A 22023-nucleotide genomic window follows, 5' to 3' on the forward strand; every position below is an offset into this window, starting at 1 on the left:
TATCTGTGAGAGGGAAATTAGGTCCCATGTGATCTTATGCCATCACAGTACGATGCTGTCACCTTCTGTGGCAGATGCACAGTGCAGTGGAGCTTCTCTTTAAGCCACATTTATTCCATTTTAAAATGCTGAATTTTACTGAGGTTATGTTCTTACTACTTTTTTGGTGTTCAAACTATTTTTTAAAGCTAGAAGACAAATGAAGGCAGGTGTGCGTGTATGTGAGTGCACACATGTGTGTGCTTTGTGTGCAAATGTGATGGATTTTTTATGACCTATTGTGACATATAGAAAGTTGAATGTCTAAATTCTATCTCGATCATTTACTAGTTCACGAAACTCTAACATAATGAGAGATTTCACTTAGACAGTTGAAAGGCCTACAGCAAATTGGTTAGCCAATGGAAGCCAAAAACTTTTCAGAATAGAGGGGGTAAACCTTCAAAAGAAATGGTAATTTCTCACATTTACAACCCTGTCATCTACTTTAAACTTTTTCACAATCTGGGAGAAAGGCAGGGTAGAAGTTATTAGAACTTTATAGTTGATGGATTAGGTCTCAGAGTGGTTAAGTCCCACCTCAGTGCCAGAATTAGAATTTGAAACCAGGCTTTCTAGTCCAGATTAAAGTCTCTTTCTACTAGAGTATTATGATATCTACTTTAGCAAACTGCTAAGGCTAAGCTTTTTTGTTGGCCAGAAAGATTGCCTTAATGATACAAGTTCCTCCTGCCCTAAAAATCACTTCGTAGTCTGAGATGTAACTGAATTAAATTCCACTATTAGGCTTTTTAGAATACCATCTCTGCCTTCTAGAATTCTGCCTTTCAAAGCATAGACCAAAAGCCACCTCCACCATGAAGTTGTTTCTGAGTCCATCTCTTCCACTCAAACAGATATAATTTATTTGTGCTCTGAATGCACCATTGGATTTGGTGTTTCCTCTGGGGGCATATGGGCACTGAGTCTCTGTGCACCTACTACTAGATTGCAAACATCCCACAATGCTCTCTACTTTTAGTACCATTCCTTTTTCCTTTTGCAAATACATCACAATTCAGATTCATTTTAGCTTTAAAGAAGAAAAAATATCCAAGCTCCCTCACTCTCTTAGCAAAAAGAGCTCACTCTGTTTGCCCTGAGCAGGCTCCATCTTCCCTCATATAAGTCCTGGAAATCAGGGAGAACAGAAAAATAAGGCCACCATGAAAAAGTTTTGGAGATCCTTCTTGATACCCTATAGCTTGATGAAATGAAAAGACTAGATTGAAATGGACCTGGGTTTGAATCCCGCTTCTGCATCATTCGAGTAGGTAAATTTGGTCAAATCACTGACCTTCTCTTTACCTCCATTTCCTCATCTATGCAAGAGTCAATGTATATGATGGACCTTTTATGCCTGATACATTGGAGGCACTCAGTTAAATGGTAGTTGCCTTATTGTTACTGGTATTGCTGCTACTTTTGCTGATATTCTTACTAACTTTCTTACTGGCTCATACTCCCCCTGAGGAAACATTAGCTTTTGTCCATGCTGCCCTTTATACTCATAGCCATCTTTGTCTCCTCTCCTTTCCAGATCACTCCACGGGGCCACCGGCAGGTTTCCTCATGCAATATATAAACAGCGATTATTGGACCCAGTGTGTTAATTTAGCCTAGACTTTGTTCCAGCCTTCCCACTGGCCTGCCTTCTAGATGGATGAATTGAAGCAGAAATAAGGAGGCAATGTTCTTTCTTCATACCACACACCTAAGGGAATTTCTTTTAGTCTTCTGAGAACACTAAATTCTACCTCGAGCTCAAAGTGACTCTCAATGAGAGAAATCATTCATGGGAAACATGGGAAGGCTGCTGAACTTCAAAGCCAAACTGAACAGCAGCTGGTACCCCCTGCAACTCTTAAGAATAGGAAAGCAGCAGTCGAAAAACTAGAATGGTATGCTGTAGGGTAGGAGTGAGGATTAACAACCACTCTGGCATTTAAATAACATTGACAGCTTAAACTCAAGCCACCATTTCAAGATAACATCAGATGAAGTAGTTTAAAGTGTAAAAAGTTGACTGTGCTGCAGAGGTAACTTTTCATACTTTACTTGTCATTCTCATATGAAACCTGCAAGTCCATGTCAAAAAAAAAATAAAATAAAATAAGAAACTATTGCCTGGAAATTGGAAATGTTAAAGATGATCCATAAAGTTACCTTACAGGGAAGTCTGAGCCAAAGCTGGCTCTTTAATTTTATTTTATTTCTCCTGTTTATCTTGTAGGCATGTTGAGAATGGATTGCTGGCTCATAAATGTAGCTGATTATTTGGCCTGTTATGTAGCAGTTGCTATTTTGGACTCCTTGTGAGTTTCTGGCTTTCTGGTGGGAAGTTTAATAGTTCATTAAACGGTATACCCTCTCATTTTTATCCAGCCTCACTTTCTGCTGTTTTAATATGTGCCGAGGAGTTTGGAGATGTACCTTCATTTGAACAAATGATGTTGGATGAAGAGTCATGCTCAGCCAAGAACACAGTAAAGTTTTCTTAATAAGTAAATTTGAGTTCATAGTGAGTATTGAAACAGAGCTATATAGTTTCCAAACTTATGTTAGATCTCATTTAATCTTCACAAAATAGAAAAGCATTCATTCATTACTAAATACTTCCTACAAAATGCCAGGCATTGTGTTCAATGTTGGGTCTTCAATTCTAGATAGCTTCACTTCCGTATTTTTAAATGAGTAACCTGGTTTCAGCAATATCAAGTGACTTGGCCAAGGTCACAGGAGTGAGCCTAGCTAAAAGAGACTTTAAAGATCACATCAATGCTTTTACTTTATATATGAGAAAAATAAGCATTCGGTCCAAGTTTACACATGTGTACTATGTGTAGACATGTACACATAATGAAGTGGGGATGGGAACTCAAGTCCCACAACACTTAGTGTAGTGTCTTACCCAAAATGATACCTGAAGATTAACTTATCATATACTTTTAGGTCATCTCTAAAGTCCACTCTCTTCTCTGAAGTACGTTTTCCAAAATTTCTTCTCCAAGTACATCCCCTCAGGGCACCTGATCTTAGAATATCAGAGAAGCATTTTGACCAAATTTGTCTCCATGTTTACCTCAGGTACTTAGTCAGTGTTGAAACTTCTTTTTTATTTTTTTTAGGAGAAGTCTTTATTTACTTCTTCTGGAAAAAAAAAAAAGCTGGCTAAGTTGGTTGCTTTTTGGTGATCAGTGAGACCGCATTCCATATCCTTGTCCAACTCTTCTAATTCTTTCTTGGTTCGACCTTGCTGTGGCTGCGGCCACAGTAGGAGCAGCAGTGATAGCGGAGGTCACACAGGCAGCCACACAAGGCAGATAGATCAGCCAAGAAGGTCTCAACATTTTCAGCAAGTGGGAAGGTTAATCAGTCTCCACAGACAAAGCCAGGACTTGTTTGTACCCACTGATGATAAAATGGGGTACCAATATAACAGCTGGGTAACCAGTCTGCAAACATTAGCACCATGCAGACACCCTGGAAACAAGGATGCAGAATGTCCCCTGTGATGTCAAGCACTTCCAGGATGTAGATGCTGCTATTGTCAAATACCTGCCTGATGATCAGCCCAAAGGAATGGGGGAGATATTCTGCAGTATGACTTCACTGGCTCCCACTTTGTCTCCAGTCTCAATGAGCTGCACATCCCTTAGGATTTCAGTGGTGACCCTGGAGATTTTAGTGGTGATACCTAATGCCTGGAAAGAGGGAAGTCTTCTCTGGCCCCTGCACAGTGTTCTGGGCACAGGGACTTCACACAGGACAATGGCACCAGAACTGGTGGTAGCTGGCACCTTATTGACCAGTATTGTGTCCCTGATCTCAGAACATGATGAACATGACCCAGCTGATGGCTTCAACTGGTCCATCAGCTAAGACTTTTGCCTGTCTCCTGTCTGACTTCTCAAAACACAAATTGCATTCATTAGTGGTTTCCCAATGCATTTAGAAGAAAATGCTGAGTCTGGTCATGCAGGGTGCTTCAACATGAGCTTCTTTGCCTGCTTGTCCATGCTCGTTTTGTTCCTCCCTCTCTCTCCCTCATGACCATCTGGCCATGCTGGTCTGCTTTTACTTCTGGAATGTATCAAGTTCTTTCCTGCCTTAGCACATGCTATGCTTTCCTTTGCACTGGTCTTCCCATCTCTTTACTTAGCAGCTCCTCCTTATCTTTCAGAGTCTCAGGAGAAATGTCCCTTCCTCCGAGAGGGTCTCTGTAATCCAATTCTCAACCAGGTCTCTCTTTTTGCTTCCTGGTAGCCCATCTACATTTCATGACATTGATATAAATTTGTCATCATGTATTCATTTCTGTAATTAGCTATTTAATGAGCTCTGATGGAAGAAGGGACTATGTCTGTTATTTTCACCACTTTGCCTGGCACGTGGTAGTAGCTTAATAAATATTTTTTGTATGCATACATTAATGGCCTCTAGTTAATCCTTTAAAATCTAGTCACTAATGTGTCTATTCCAGACTGCATTTAGATCTCTGGAAAGCCAATGCTTGTCTTATTTATCTTTGTTATTTCCACAATACCTCATGTGGTCCCTAACACAAAGCAAATGTTTAGTATTATTTATAGAAGAACCATCCCATGAAGGAATACAATGCAGTACTATTGGTGATGTGATGCCAAGGAACAGATAACCAACAGAGGCTATAAGCATCCTCAATCCTAGTAGAATAATTCTCTACCTTCCTGCCCGCCTGCCTTGTTAAATAGGCTAATACGCCTTTGTAGCTTTATTGAGTTTCCACTCGTTTAAAGCTGTGTTGGTGAATGTTATTTTAATGCAGGCATCATTAGTTTAAAAAAGTTTTTACTAGCCCCTGCACAGAAATCTCCAAAAATATTGGTAGCCTAACTGATGATGGCATCCATGGAGACTGGATAGCTTAAGACATTTAAACTAAACATAAATCAAAGAGGAAAAGGGAATAAAAAAGTGACCTTCTGGCCACCAGTCATTATCCTTCTGGCCACCAGCCATTATCCTCTGGGGAATAACTTCACTATTGCAGTTTTAAATCTAGAAATATAAATGGACTGTTGGTAGGAAGAGTGGTAATACCCTGAAGGAATTGGTATCATTTTTGCACCAGGAGATCCTACCTGTTTTCCCAATCACCCCTCTACAATGGAGCTTGAGGAAGTAGTGCATACAATGGATAGAAGCTGAAGGAATCAAAATACCAATGGACTTAGATTTGTGCCTGCTACACTACTGGAGGACTGGGCTCTCTGGCAAGCTGATCTGAAGTATCCTCACATAGGTCTGTCTTTGTGTGTGGGCCATAGATGAGCAACATCTGCAACACCTGAGATCTCGTTAGAAATGCAGAATCTGTGGCTTCCAAACCTACTGAGTCAGAATCTCTATTTTAACAATACCCCTCAGTTATTATATGCACATTTGTTTTGGAAGCAAGATAAAGAAGAGAGAGGAGCAGAGCAAGAGCTACAGCCAACTGTTATGTCTAATGAATCCCATGTACCACCCTCCACCTTCTAGTCAGTGTCCCTTAGAAAGAGACCATTAGGATGGCAGAACTTTAAGAGATTTTATCTTCCCATGTGGTATACCCAGGGTCATGAGAGCCAAGCAAAATCCCAGGTCCTGGTTGACTCAGAGAGAAAGATTTCACAGGGATTTCATAAACTCCAAAGTGATAACAAGTAACGAACTTGCTTTCACTAATTTCAGCCAAAAGCTGTAAATGCTCACATCTCTAAGACAGAATGGCTAGAGCTAGAGAACTAAGAAAGCTTAGCATTTAATATGTGAAAAGATATAAGAATAAACTCTTTGGTCACCTATAACAAAAACAACAATATGAATTCCTAGACAACAAAAAAAGTTTATTTTATCTATACCTATAGCCTTGCTTACTGTGGTCTGGAACTGGGTTTCAGAGCTGAAGATATGAATGACATTAGTTATCTGGAAGGAAAAGAAAACAAGAAAATTCACTATGCCATTGACTATTACATGGAATCTAGTTTTGAAGACTTCAGATGAATATTAGGGAAAATAACTAAGTTTAGAATTTGTTTTATTTCATTCATTCAAAGTCTGTTTTAACATTGAACTTTAAGAGTTTCAGTGGTATACCTCTATACCATATGTATAATTTCTTAATTTGCAGCGACCCCATACAATAGTAAATTTTCTGTAAAGTATTTCAGAATCTGACCAATAAAATTAGTATTCCCTTTTTCTTGGGAATGTAACAGAGTGATAAAGAGAGGTGACAATTTCTGTATGAAATGCAGCCTCATGCAGGCAGGCTTAAAAGGGAAAATGAGTCTCAAAGTGCATTGCAGAGGGGCACATCTACATGGAAAAGAGGAATTACACGTGAGACTGAGGCTATATAGGAGTGTCTGTTGATTTCAGATCTCTGAGAAATTTTTCAGAGTCCTCAGAAAAGCTTTAACTCTCTTCGCCAAGCAGAGGGGAAAATAGTGTCTCTTAGATATATTTTTATAGAGTAGCATCCTTTATTATTTTTAATATATTTTTTCTCCCACTACAGTGAGGAGCTACCCAATGGAGGTTTCCAGCAACACACACACACAAATGCAGAAACACACACACACACAAACTTTCCATTTAGATACATACATTTCCATTGTCCTAATTACCATAGTTTCATTTTCTATTAAGGTTTTCCAGGCAGGGTCTTAAATGCTGACTTGGAGCCCTAAGGAGCAGTAAACACATTGAACGTGGAGTTGTTTTTCCTTGAAATTCAACTATGAGATATTTAAATCCTGGGGAAAAAAAAAACTTTTATGAATTTTAATCTCATGGTATTGCTAGTATATGGGTGACTTCAAAAATAAGACAATGGCTTGTTTCAAAAGAAATCTGATTTCTGATAGACTTAAATATCCTCTGATCACACCATCCCAGCTGTCTGCTGGGTTGATTGGTCAGTCTATGCTGGGGTTTATGGGATTGAGATTGTTTTAACGAGAGCTATGAGGTTTTGTTACTTAAAAATATGTTTTTAAACGATGCTTAAAAACCTATATGTGATCAGACCTATATGTTCTTATATGATTTTCAGTATTCCTATCCAAAGTAGGTAGAGAAAATACAATTGATCTTGCTTACAGATGAGGAAATTGAGACTCAGATATACATGTCCAGAGTAGTATATCTGTAGTTAATCCAGGTTTCCTGACTCTTACACCTATTATTCAGTTTCATAGTATGAACTTGCCTCATCTGCTTCTAGGAAAAGAGCATTTCTCTGAATTCCATATCATGCATTGATGTCCCAGTGTCCTGATGAATAGGCAGTGACTTTGCTCTGTCAATACAAATCTCCTTATTTGACTATAAGCAGTTAAAAGTAGCCATGCAGCAGCCTGCATGTTTTCTTGCCTAGATATTTCTTCCATCAAATATTCTTGTTCCTCATTCTTAAATGCTGCCTTTTGTAAACCCCTAGGCCATGGACGCATTGCAGCTAAGTTCTTTACAACAGAATAACAAGGATGGCCTTTAGTCCAGTTTCCATGTCTTGATCTTTATTTCCATCTGCGAACTCATCAGAATGACTTCACTGTTCACATTTCTATCAACATTTTGGTCAAACAAATTAAGTAATCTCTAAGAAGTTTCAGACTTTCCCTAGTCTTCTTCTCCTGAGTCCTCACCAGAATCACTCTTAATATTCTATTTATGAAAATACAGGCTTTTTCCAGCCCATTCTTCCAAAATCTTCTAGCCTCTACTTGTTACATAGTTCTCAAGCTACTTCTACTTTTTAATTATCTGTTATAGCAACAACCCTACTTCTTAGTATCAATTTCTGTCCTTTTCTGTTGCTATAACAGAATACCTGAGACCTGGTAATTTACAATGAACTGAAATTTATTTGGTTCATGAATCTGGAGACTGGGAAGTCCAAAAGCATGGCACCAGCACCTGTGAGGGCCTTCTTGCTGTGTCAGAACATGGCATAAAGCATCACATGGTGAGAAAGCAAGCGTATACAGGTCGGCTTAAGTGACCTCTTCTTATAGAGTCAATAGTCCTATCATGAGGGTTCTACCCTAAAGACTTCATCTAATCCCAGTTACCTCCCAAAGGTTCCACAACCAATCAACATATGCATCTGGGGATTATGTTTTCAACACATGAAATTTCAGGGACACATTTAAACCATAGCTCCCTCATTTGAATTATTTCAAAATTATTTGGTTTATAGTATATTTGAGTTCTCTTTAGCCACCCATTTGATTGACCAGATTTAAACATTCTTTAATCCAAATATTCATGAAACCCTATTTAAGGGGCATATGGAAATGTATATATAAGAAAAAGATAAACATGAAACTTCTATCTCAGTCCCTCCTCTCCCCTCTTATCATGACCCCAAGATAGAACACACTCAATATAGACAAAGCTCTCACTCTGGAGTTCCTTCCCCTAGGATATGGTTTGACTTATGGATAATGCTATATTAATGGCACTTTCTGAACCATTGAGCTGGTCCCCTATATTTCCCATGCCAGGAAAAGCCAAGGGTGTATCATTGGTTCTTAGGGTCCTACTCTAATGATTAGTTAAAATGCCAAAGATGCCACCATAATATATTCCAGGGCTCTGAATTTAAGGTATCTCTCCCTACTTCTCTCCACTGGAAAAGAACTAGCTTTTTATAAGTCCCTACCCCAAGGCGTTTTATCAGAATCTGAAGGGCTTATCTCTCACTGGACTTTTTTTTCCAGCCAGCAAGTAGGGAAAATATTAATGCATCAACTCTTTCATCATAATTAAGAAGACGCATTTAATAAATCACAGCAATCATCTGGTTCTTTCCTATTTACCAATACGAAGTTGCAGACTGATATACGATATCAAGCTGAGACACAATTGCTACCTCTATATTGCGTATTAGTACCATTTTGGTTTATAATTCCTGCTGTCAAAGATAAACAATCACAAACAACTTGAAGAATTACCTCCTACACATCTTCCACCTGTCTCAAGACTAGCATTCCTTTCAGATGAATTTTCTTTTTTTAAGTTAAAGAAATTTATTTTAAATTATGGTGACTACGGATAAAAGCAATATATTATATTTTTAATTTTTCTTTTTTTTTTTTTTTTTCCTTTTCAACTTTTGAAAGTCTCTGCTTTGGGGCAGGGACTATGGGGTTTTCTAGGTATAAAATCATATTGTTCATGAGGAGAGGTGATTTGACTTCCTTTCTTCCTATTTGGATGCCTTTTATTTCTTTCTCTTGCCTGATTGCTCTGGCTAGGATTTCCAGTACTATGTTGAATAGGAGTGGTGAGAACAGAAATCCTTGTCTTGTCACAGTTCTCAAGGGGAATGCTTCTAGCTTTTGCTTATTCAATATGATCATGGCTGTGAGCTTATGATAGATGACTCATTATTTTGAGGTGGTTTCCTTCAATGCCTAGTTTGTTGAGAATTTTTAACAAGAAGGGATTATGAATATTATCATAAAGCTCTTCCTGTGTCTTTTAAGATGATCATATGATTTTTGTTTTAGTTCTATTTATGTGTTGAATCACATTTATTGATTTACACATGTTGAGCCAACCTTGCATCCCAGGAATAAAGCCTACTTGATTGTGTTTGATTAGCTTTTTGATGTGCTGCTGGATTTGGTTTGCTAGTGTTTTGTTGAGGATTTTTTAAATCTATGTTTATGAGGGATATTGACCTGAAGTTTTCTATTTTGTTATGTCCCTGCCAGGTTTTGGTATCAGAATTATACTGGCCTCATAGAATAGAATGAGTTGGGGTGGAGTTCCTCTTTCTAAATTTTTGGGAATAGTTTCAATAGGATTTGTACCAGCTCTTCTTTATACATCTGGTATAATTCAGCTGTGAATCTGTCAGGTCCAGGGCTTTTCCTTGTGGTAGGCTTTTCATTACTGATTCAATTTCAGAACTTATTATTGGTCTCTTCAGGCTTTAAATTTCTTCCTGGTTCAATCTTGGGAGGTTGTATGTTTCCAGAAATTTATCCATCTCTTCTAGGTGTTCTAGTTTGTCTGCATAGAGATGTTTGTAGTTGTCTCTGAGAATTTTTTATATTTCTATGAGGTCAGTAGTAATGTCCCCTTTGTCATTTCTAATGGTATTTATTTTGATCTTCTCTTTTTCTTTATTAGTCTAGCTAGCAGCCTATCAGTATTCTTCTTTCAAAAAAAAACTGTTGGTTTCATTGATCATTTGTGTCATTTTCATTCAGTTCAGATTTGATTTTGCTTATTTCTTTTCTTCTGTTATCTTTGGGATTGGTTTTCTCTTATTTTTCTAGTTCTCCTAGGTATGATATTAGGTTGTTAATTTGAGATCTTTCTAATTTTTGACATCAGCATTTAATGCTAAAAACTTTACCCTTAAGATTGCTTTAGGTAGGTCTCAGAGATTCTGGTATATTGTAGCTTTGTTCTCATTAGTTTCAAAGAATTTATTAATTTCTCCCTTAATTTCATTGTTTATGCAAAAGTCATTCAGGAGCAGACTGTTTAATTTCCATGTAATTGTATGGTTTTGAGAGATTGTCTTTATATTAATTTCTGTTTTTATTGTGTTGTGGTCCAAGAATGTGTTTTTTGTGATTTTGAGTATTTTTAAATTTGTTGACAGTTGTTTTATATGTGAGTGTCTTGGTTGATTTTAGAGTGCATGCCACATGCAGAAGAGAAGGACATATATTGTGTAGATGTCTTTTGCATCTATTTGGTCAAGTGTCGAGTTTAAGTCCCAAATATGTTTGTTAGTTTTCTGCTTCCATGATCTGTCTGATACTGTCATTGCAACGTTAAAGTTTCCCACTATTATTGTGTGGTTATCTAAGTCACCTCATAGGTGTGTAAGAACTTGTTTTATGAATCTAGGTGATCCATTGTTGAGTGCATATGTATTCAGGTCTGCTTTGTCTGAAATTAGAATAGCATCTCCTGCCTTTTTTTTTTTTTTTATTACCATTTTCTTGGTTGATTTTTCTCCATCCTTTTACTTTGAGCCTATGGTTGTCATTGCCTGTGAAATGGGTCTCCTCAGGCAGCATACAGTTGGATCTTGCCTCTTTAAGTGGGGCATTTAGCCTGTTTGTGTTCAAGGTTAATATTGATATGTGTGAATTTGATCCTGTCACTGTTACTAGCTGGTTGTTATGCAGACTTGATGATGTAGTTCCTTTATAGTATCAATGGTCTATTTACTTAAGTGTGTTTTTGTGGTGGTTGGTAACAGTCTTTCTTTTCCAGTCTTTCTTTTCTACCTTAAGAACCTCTTATAAGGCAGGTCTGTTGGTAACAAATTCCCTTAACATTTCTTTACTACAAAAAGATTTTATTTCCCTTTCACTTATGAAGCTTACTTTAGCTGGATCTGAAAATCTTGATTGAGATTTCTTTTCTTTAAAAAGGCTGAATATAGGCCCCCAATCTCTTCAGCCTTGTACAGTCTCTGCCAAAAGATCTTCTGTTAACCTGAATGGAATTCCCTTTGTACATGACCTGCCTGTTCTCTCTAACTGCCTTTAAAATTTTTCTTTCAGGTTAACCTTGGAGAATTTGATGACTGTGTTTTGAGAATAGCTTGTTTTGTATAGTCTCTCATAGGTATTCTCTGAATTTCCTGAATTTGAATATCAACCTCTAGCAAGGTTGGGGAATTTTCATGGACAATATCCTCCAATGTGTTTTCCAAGTTGTTGCTCTCTCTCCCCCACTTTCAGTGATACCAGTGAGCCATAAGTTTGTTCTCTTTGCATAATTCTGTATTTCTCACAGGTTTCACTCATTCTTTTATATTCCTTTATTTTTGTTTGAGTTGATTTGAAAAACCAATCTTCAGTCTCTGAGATTCTTCTTTCTCTGGTCTGCTGCTAATTCTTTGGATTGTATTGTGAAATTTTTGTAGTGAGATATTTAGCTCTATCAGATCAGTTTGGTTCTTTTTTAAAATGGCAATTTCATCTTTGCACTCTTGTATCATTTTACTGGATTCCTTAGATTCCTTGGATTGAGTTTCAACTTTCTCATGAATCTCAATGATCGGTGTTACTATCCAGATACTGAATCTATGTCTGTCATTTCAGACTGGTTCAGAACCATTGCTGAAGAGCTAGTGTGGTTGTTTGGAGGTAAGAGGACGCTCTGGCTTCTGGAGTGATCAGAGTTCTTGAGTTGGTTCTTTCTCATCTGTGTGAACTGAGTTTCCTTTAATCTTTGATGCTGCTGTCCTTTGCTTTTATATTCTTCAGTTCCCTTGAAGGTTTGACTCAGTTGACTGGCTTTTCTTCTTGATTATTTCAGGGGTCAAGGCTCAGCTCAGCACTCCTAGGCTGTGTGCAGTAACCCTGTAGGGCTGGGACTCACCCCACAGCTTTGTTCTCTGGCCCCTCAAGGTTAAGTACCTGCTGGGTTGGAGGGGCTAAGGTGTTCCTACTCCTTGGGCAACAATTCTCTGATGGGGGTGCTGGCAAAAGCACTTCATTGGAGTGGTGGTAGTAGGGTCCATTCTCATCTGCATATCTGCCGGCAGCAGTGGGATGGTAGAGACCATGTGCATGTGTTCATTCCAGTAGCACTGAGGTGGTGGTATCTGCATGCATATGCTGGTGGCAACAGTGGTATAGGAGAGTGTGCACACACCAGCAGAATAGGGGTGGTGGCATCCATATGCACACATTTACTCTATACATGCACTGGCAGGGGCAGGGCAGCAGTGGCAAGGTTCACATGTGACAATAGCCTAGTGAGGTCCACATGTGCCAGCAAAGCAGTGGGAAGAGGCTGTGGGCCTGTCTACTGAAGCTCTCTGACAGTTAGGCAGGGACTGCCGGCAAAAAATTTGTGGTGGTGGCTGCCAGAAAGTCCATCCAAGGCTGTGCTGCAAGCAGATGCTGCCAGGCAGGGACCACAGGAGAGGCCAACAGAGGGCTGCTCAGATCAGACTGGTCCTGTCCCACAGGCAAGACCACCTTGCTTTTTCTAGGTCCAAAAATCAACAAATGCCAAAGCCACTTAGAGGAGCATGGCAAACCTTGGAGTATGAACATGCCTGGCCATGAGCCATGATAGCCATTTCCAAGCCAAACCCTCTGGCCTCCACACAGACTAGAGTTCTGCCCCTTCCACCTCTCGAAGCAGCTGTCCCTGTCAGCTCAAATGTTCATGGGGGTCATTGAGTATCCTGCAGCTAGGATTCTGAAGGTCTGTGGTGAGGGTAAGCCACTCCTTGCCTGTTCATCTCACTCCTTCCCCAGGAGCCACTGAGGGACAGGAATAAGACCTGGTGCTCAGCAGCCCTGTGCAGGATTCCTACCTTACTCCCTCTGCAGCCCAAAATCTCCATCCTCTCTCCATCTATTCTCAATGCCTTCCTTCCAAAGGTCTGCTCAGAGTGTGCTGGTCTTCTCCATCTGGTCTTTCTGTGGGAGATATTCTTTCTGCCTGCATGTAGTTGGCCATCCCTGAACATTTATAAGAGTGTGGATTTTAAGAGTTATGGCCTAGAAGCAGGAGGCATGGCATGCCAGGCAGGACATGTAAGGAAGTCTCAGGAAGCCTCAGTGTGGTCAGAAGACAGAACAACAGAAACAAGGGCCCTTTCAGGTAAATTTTAAAGAGACAGTTCTGGTCCTAAGCTGTAGCAACAGCATTCATTACCAAGGTGCATTTTTTTTGTTTATGGAATCACTCAATGCATAGCACAAACTGCCATTTTTTCACTCATTTAACAAATCTTTACTGTGTGACTACTCTGTGCCAGGCACTATTTTAAGGTATAGCAATATATATACACACACATCTTCCTTTGAAAGAGTTTATAGTCTAGCTAGAGAAAGAGATAAATATATCAATATCCATTGTTAAATCAGAGTAGGAGCAAATGACTAAATAAAGCAAGGATTGGAAGCAGGAAGTGTTGGGGAGTGAGGCTGGGAATTGCAATTTTATATGTGATGGTCATGGAAGGCCAAATGGAGAAGGAAATGGTGTGAGCAAAGACCCAAAAGGCATTCAGATATGTAGGGAAAGAGCAATTCAGGCAGAGAAGTTAGGAAGTGCAAAGTTCCTGAGGCTAGAGAATGCTTGGTGAGTTTGAGAAACAAGGAGAGGACAGTGAAGTGGCTGGGGAAGAATGAGTGTGTGGTAGAGCAGTGGTGGACAGATGAAGTCAGAGTGGGAGCTCGGGGTCAGACCGTGTAAATCTCTGAAAGGCATCAAAAAGACTTTGAGTTTATGTCTGGATGAGATATGAACCACTAAAAGGTTTGAATGGAGGAATTACCTTGTCTGTCTTACATTTTAAGATAATCACTCTGGCTCCCATGTGTTCATGTAACAAACACTTATTGAGCATATACTTAGCATCAGGCTTGATGCCAAGAATTGGGGACACAAAGTTAAACAAAAATTGGCTTCTTATTTCAGTTCACGGAATCTGCTGCAGCTATTTATACAGGTTCCTGTGAAAATGAGTTAAATGTCTTATTTAATTCAGCACATGGGCAAGGACCACGGGTTGTGAGTGAGTGAGGCTGTAATTTTATTTCACTGCTGAGTGCCTCCACCATTCCCATATATTGCCTTCTGTTTGCTTGGTGCCAAACCCATTTTTCACAGGCTTATCCATTACTTTCCCTAATCTGACTAATTTCCTTCTTATGGCTGAACCAAGGCTGGTATATATTCAGCTTAAAGTGTTTCGTATCAAAATGCATTTCATCAGATTTCAAAAAGCCAAGTTCTCCCTGTAAAGAAAAATGCAAATTATCCAAAGAAGTCTTATGATCATCTGAAACTGTGGGTTGCTTTATTGAGGAACATGCAAGTAAGGAATGCTAAAATCATTTCCTCTTCTCCTCCCCACTCTCTCCAAGTCGATAGTTAAATCACTATATGTGAGTCTGGAGGCAGAATGAATATTCTTAAGCCAATTTTGGGGTAAATTATCTAGTACATGAATCCAAAACCAGTCTCCCTAATAACTTCCATAACACAAAGTCACTTCTTACTGTTATTGTGTCTGTGACATAATTCACAAAACTCCCTTTTGCCAAGAGGGGACTAAGTGGGTGTGCCCTTCATACCTGGGGTATTAGTCAGCTTTTGCTATACAGCAAGGTACAACAAAGTCTCAGCAGCACACAGTAATCAGCAATTACCTCTGTTCACATTGGGCAGATGAGCTGATACACTCTGCTTCAGGCTGTGGGTTGAGCTCAAATCTACTGAGGCCCAGACTGAAGGACTGGAGCATGTTCCTCTTACCGTAGACATTAGAAGCTCGCAGTATAGTGAGTTGAATGGGCGCCCCATTAAACCTCTTTCTTTATAAATTACCCAGTCATGAGTATGTCTTTATCAATTTCGTGAAAATGGACTATACAGGGTGCTTCTTACAAATGCAGATTTTTCAATCTACTACTCATCCTCTGAATCAGAATCTCTGACAATTTTAACACACATCTCAGAAAATTTTGATGCACTCTAAGATTTAAACATCACTGTTGTTTCACAATTTTTTATACTATCTTATATCTGTCACCACCACCCATTAGCAGATGTGAGTGACCTTGTACTCTCTGGGGATATGGGATCATCCTTCCAAGTCTCCATGATAGGAAACGTCCTTTAAATCTAGTGTTTTCTCTCTCAACTTCATGAATATGTAACCTTCTATTCTACAGTGTGTTTGCTCCATTGAAAATAAATATTTTCCCCTAGACTTTTGGTTAAATTGAGGCTCATCAGTTTTGCTGAGCCAGCAGCTTTGATTATTGCTCAGCATGCCATTCTTCACAGCTTTCCATGTCTTTACCCTGATGCTGGACCACTCTGGTGTTGAAGAGGAAACACATGGGGAGGAGTTCTTCAGATTTTCTTTTCCAGAAAAATCTAGATATGCCTACCCAAAAAGTAATTGGCATTTACTTTTGGGGGCCTCACAACCCCGGTGAAGCCTTTTGAGGGCTCCTAGGTGAAAAGGCCTTAGTCTAAGACTTATAGCAGCATAGCTAGATGATTAATTTCTATAATAGAAACAATACTAAAGTGACAACTAACATCTACTGAGCATTTACCACATGCCAGGCACTGGGCTGAACTTCTTACCTGCTTTATCTCATATCACCCTTGCACGGCCCTGAGGAGTAGGTAGTGTTATTAACTCCATTTTATAGTTGGGAAACACAGGCCTGTGAGAGCTGGCCACAGTTCAATAACGTCTTTCTCCCAGGCCGCATACTGATTTTGCTCAGACTTCCCAGAGTTCCCCTGGCTGAAGACTAAAGTAAAATCACCTGGCCTATTTTCAAACCATACAGATCACCTTCGCTTTTCCCCTGGCAGAAGGGGACTGCAGAGAAATAATCAGTAGCCCTGAATAATCTCTGACTTGACCCACAGGCATCCCATGGCCGTGTCATACATGTATGTTGCTTATCTGTTCATTTTCCTGTACGCTAGTTACCTGTTCATTATTTTAACACAAAATTGAGTGTCCGGCGTCCTGTGGGGAGACCACCAGTATACAATACATTTATGGTGATAAGAGCACTGAAGAAAATTAGGCAAGTTTAGGGAGAAGGGAGTGGTGAGTTTGGCAGTAACATTTGAAATAAGATAGGCGCAATGGTTTGGATATTTGATCTCCAGACCTCATGTTGAAATTCTTTCCCCAATATTGGAAGTGGGGCTTAATGGGAGGTGTTTGCATCATGGGGTGAAGCCCTCATGAAAAGATGAATATTCTCCCTAGCAGCATGGGGAGGGGACGAGTGAGTTCTCACTCTATTAGTTCCTGCAAGACCTAGTTGTTAATGCCTTTCCCGTTTGCCCCCCAAATGCTCACAGGTGGTGCTTGTGGCTGCCACATTTACCCCAAAATAACTTTGACACAAAATATTTCACTTTTGTTATTATTTTCACATCACTTTAGTATATATACTTTGGAAACAAAAGACATCATTCTATTTACAGCATTCTGTTTTTAGTAGTAGTATTTCCATTTACAAAATATAGTAATTCCCGATGGCTGAAAATGTCAAATCGTAGAAAACACAGCATGCCAATGATGTTAACATTATTCTTGAACAGCCATTGGCTGAAGATTCATTGGATGAATCCGATGTTTCTGAAATAGATGATTCTGATACTAGTTATTACACATAACTCCAAGAACAGTTTCTGTATTTTATTTTCACATGGAAAATCAGTCAGATTTACTTCAGTCTCAAAGAGTGTGTTTATGTAAAATTAAATGAGCACTGGCAGTGACCTGCATGTTTTTGTTTTTTCTTTTATCTAAACAGGAAAAGGGTTAAAAAGAGCCTGTAGCCTCCCTGCTTGCTCTCTTGCCTCCTCTCTTGCCCTGTGATCTCTGCACACACTGGCTCCCCTTTCTCTGAAACTCCCATGAGGAGCTGATGCTAGTGCCATGCTTCTTGTACAACCTGCAGAACCATGACCCAAATAAACCTCTTTTCTTTGTAAATTACCCAGCCTTAGGTATTTCTTTTTACCAACATTAAATGGACTAAAAAAAAATAGAGAAGTTCCCTTTGGTAAAGTGACACCATGAGCAGAGACCTGAAGGAAGTTGGGAGAGAGCCATGAGGATAACCAGGAACAAGGTTTTCAGCCAGAGGGAAGAGCAAGTGCAAGGTAAGAGCAAAGAGGTCAGTGTGGAGGTCCCACATGAAGTGATTAGTGAGGGGTAGATATAGCAGATGGGATCTGAGAACATGGGGAAGCCGAGGGCAGGTTGCATAGGCCCTCATGGCAAAGACTCTAGATTTCATTAGAAGCCATTGGAGGGCAGAAGCAGGAAGGAGACATGATAAAACTCATCTTTGTCAAGAATCACTGAGATGCTGCATGGAGGACACACTAGAGAGAGTACAGGTGAAAGCAAGGAAAAATGTAAGAACAAGAGATTGAGCTTTTTGTGTTCCTTTGGCATCTGACCCCTCCTCAGGAAAATGTTTTCAACTGTAGAAAAAATACATAGGATTGCAAAGGAAACAGTTATACAAAATGCAGTTAGCAAAATGTTAAAAGAAAACTGTCATTTAGGAAAATATATCTCTTTATTAATTTATTAAATAACAGAATCTAGTGGTAAATTCACTATAATTTGAAAAACATGAACACGAATATTGTTCAAGATATTTTCAACATCTATAATGTATAACAAATTTTTTTATGGTTTTTATTGGCAACAAGTCACAGATTCTACTGATAGCACTGTGGTCTGCTACAGCTAGGCATAATTGGAGAAAATGCTCAATTTTAGTTAAAAGCTAGTAAAAATTAAGTTTTTTTTCAGACAATTTCATAGGACCCCCTGAATTCTATGCATGGACCCAGGTTATAGACACCTGAGTTAGAATGCTATTGCAATATTCCAGGTAGGAGATGTTTCATGGCTTAAATTATGGTAGATTTAATGAGATTTGGGGAGCAATAAGGGAAATCCAATTCATTCTAATGTACAGTGGCTACTTTTTCAAATATCAAATTCCCAAGGCATCGCTTCTCTGTCCAAATCCTATTTAGTCCTGAATAATCTTATGTAATATTATATTATATATAACCATATATTACACATAATATTATCTATAATTGTATATATAATATACTTATAAATATATCTAATTATATATATCTAATATAGATATATATATTTAGGCCACTACTAATTATATATCTATATTAGATATATATAATTAGATATATGTATAGTTATATATAATTATATCAATATATAATTTAATTGTGGGTTAATTGAAGGCTGGGTAGTATTTTGGTTTTCTTCCACTATCCCCACAATGCCTATAACAGTTGTTATACCATTCTAAAGTAGAATTTAGACCCTAAATCTCAGTCCTGACTATGTAACTTTTGAAAACTTCGTTGCCCTTCCTATAAAATGGGGGTAGTAAAATGCATTCTCCAAGAATACCAGTGCATAAATAAGTAACAAAACTTAAGTATGGTTTGGTCAGGAAGGTTCAGCAGCAGAGTGCTGTAATAGTGCTGCAGTTGATTAGTGATGTCTGTTACAGCCATGAGTACCACATATTTCCCATCCTTAAATTGGGCTATTTAGGCTGTTCAGATAGGGGGATATTAGGAAATGCTGTCTTGAGAGAACTTGCAGGGTAGGTCTGGCTCTGACAGGACAAAGGCCCCCATAAATGTGAAAGAGATAGTGTGAAACTGAGCTGATAAAACCATTAGCTAGCCCAGAGCTTTATTCATATGTTAATCTTACCTAAAAACATATTGTACTATTCATCTTGATACTAAGCCATCTTGGTTTTATGTTGAGAAAATGTATGCTTATTCCAACTCCCTTACTCCAAATTTAATCCTAGAGATTAAATGTAACTGGGGGAAGGGCAATTTTCTTTGCTGTCTACTGGCCCATTGGTGATTTTTGTTATAAAATGTCATTCTCTCTACCAAGTTTCTACTTGTTACAATTTAAAATGGGCAAAGGATCCATGCTTGGGAAGAAAAAAAGGCCAGTATCTGTTGGAAAGCTTGGCATACCCTTAACAATAGCACTGCTACCAGACATTAGTACTGTAGTTTGTAAACAATTCATTGATCACATGGCTTTGAATAGTTCCATCAAACTCCACTAGTAGAGGTGGCAAATTATTCTTCAACACAATCATTTGTTTTCATCCATGAAAAATTGCATGCATTAATACCATGGCAAATAAGGATTGAAACTCCAGCCAGGCAATCTGTTAGAAGCATTTTGTGGATCAAAATCTCTGGCATACTTTGTGCAATTGCCTCTCTTGTGCCACCACTGCATGAAGTCACTGTCCCTATTAATTTTATTAATTTGTGGGTTTGGCAGTCAACCTCAGAAGTGGTTCTAATATTCTACATCAGGCTTAGTGAAATGTTTTGGCAAAAACCTAACAAAAGCATAGTTGGAATCAGAGTGTATTAGAAAGTCAGCTGTTAGATATATGAGACAAACAGTTATTTTATCATGTTTGTTTTGGTGTATAAATATGTCTTTTCATCTGATTACTATCGAAGTAAAAATTTAATTAGAGATTAGATAGATGAATGGATGGATAGATTGATAGATGTTGGATGAAGAAGTGAAGCTTGAAAAGAGAAAATGTTCTATTTATCTTTGAGTAACTAATATGAAAATGCAGCATACAAAATATCTCTAAATATATCTTAGTCTATTGGTCTCACTTTCCATATAACCATGATGAGTGAAGTTAGAGCAAAGTTCTGGAAAATGAAATGAACAAAAGAGATTTCCTCCTGAGTCTTACCCAAACATCCACACAGTTAGACACTAAATCAATGGGAGCACTTTGTATGGGCTGAAGGTTGCCAACTTAGCATGATGAGAATGAACTAAAAGAAGCTGAAAAGTCACTGGAAGTAAGAATTCACTACTCTCTCTCCTAAGTGTATGCCTGTATATAACTCTACTACAATTTCAAGTCAGTTTCCTTTGAGTCAAAAGCCAGTGTGTCTCTTTGCTGCATCTATTACAAGAATGAAGACCATTCTCAGCAATCTGACTGCTGACATTCTAGAAAACATGGACATCCCTCTGAAGGGATGCACAGTTACTGTGAAGGGTTTCAGAGAAACCCTGCAGAGGGCCTTCAGTCACATCAATCTAGAACTCAGAAAGAAAAATAAGCTCCAGGTGGACAAATAGTGGGGAAATAGAAAGGAACTGGCTACCATTTGTACTATTTGTAGTCATATACTAAACATGATATTGGGTATTATACTGGACATTCATTAAAAGATGACATCTGTGTCTACTCACTACCCCATCCATGTTGTTATCCAGGAGAATGGGTTTCTTATTGAAATCCAAAATCTCTTGGGTGAAAAATATATCTGCAGGGTTTGGGTGAGGCCAAGTGTTGCTTGTTCAGTATCTCAAGCCCAGAAACTGAGTTAATCCTTGAAGGAAATATTTAACTTGTTTCAGATTCAACTGCTTTGATTGAACAAATCACAACAATTAAAAACAAGGATATCAGGAAATTGGGGGATGGTATCTATGTCACTAAAAATGGAACAGTTTTGCAGGCTGGTGAATGAGATCTAAGAATCATCCAGCTACAAAAACAAGATACTAGGTCATTCCTAAGACCTATTTGCGATATTTTAATGATGCAATAAAAGACTTCTAGTGATTTTTGGGAGTTGGGAAAGCTAGTATAAGGAGTCCCTTATCTTCCAGAATCCTAATCATGTTGGATGCAGTATCATATTGCACCAGGACCATCAGATAAAGGATCCAGGTTATGATCATGGGTCACCTATTGTGTAACCTCAAATAAGTCACTCTGCTTCTCTTGGCATCCATTGTGTATTCTGAAAATGAAGCAGTTGAATCAGAATCTACTGGGTGCATTTTAGGTCTGAGAATGTGGTGTTATACAAAGAGGGTAAGAGCATGGATTTTCGTCAAGCTCTCCACTTAAATAGCTTTGTCTAGGAAGTTCTTCGCTTCTTTAAGCCTCAGTTTTTTTAGCTTAAAAATTGAGTTAATTATAGTCTCTAACTTGGAAGGAGATCGTTTGGGTAAATCACTTAAATATATCCTAAAAGGTAATATATATCCAATAAATAATAGCTGATGTTCTTTGTGTTGCTGTTGTTGTTTTGCAATAATGACTATGGTTTTAAATGTTTTAAGACAAAAGATGTTATGGGGAGAATTTAAGGAGGAGGCCACTTACATAGAAAGCTATGTAGTGCTGAACTGAAGTCATGCCACATGGTAGTTTATGTGACTTTGGCCAACTCTGTAAATCATGGAAGGTACCCCATATTATTTATTCCTCTTCGTGCTGGTACTTTTTAAGTTTTTAGTAATAGAAGGCAGAGTAACATTGGAAAAAGAGCAGGAATTAAACATTTTTTAAAAAAACAAGCTTATTTCTA

The 22023-nt window shown here is 38.6% G+C and overlaps 1 pseudogene; it reads left to right on the forward strand.

Moving 5' to 3' along the window:
• Nucleotides 1-20376: 20376 nt before the first annotated feature.
• LOC100399146 (large ribosomal subunit protein uL6 pseudogene) lies at nucleotides 20377-21174 on the forward strand (annotated as a pseudogene).
• Nucleotides 21175-22023: the final 849 nt, after the last annotated feature.

This window comes from Callithrix jacchus, chromosome 15 (genome assembly GCF_049354715.1).
Source record: "Callithrix jacchus isolate 240 chromosome 15, calJac240_pri, whole genome shotgun sequence".
Lineage (NCBI taxonomy): Eukaryota > Metazoa > Chordata > Mammalia > Primates > Cebidae > Callithrix > Callithrix jacchus.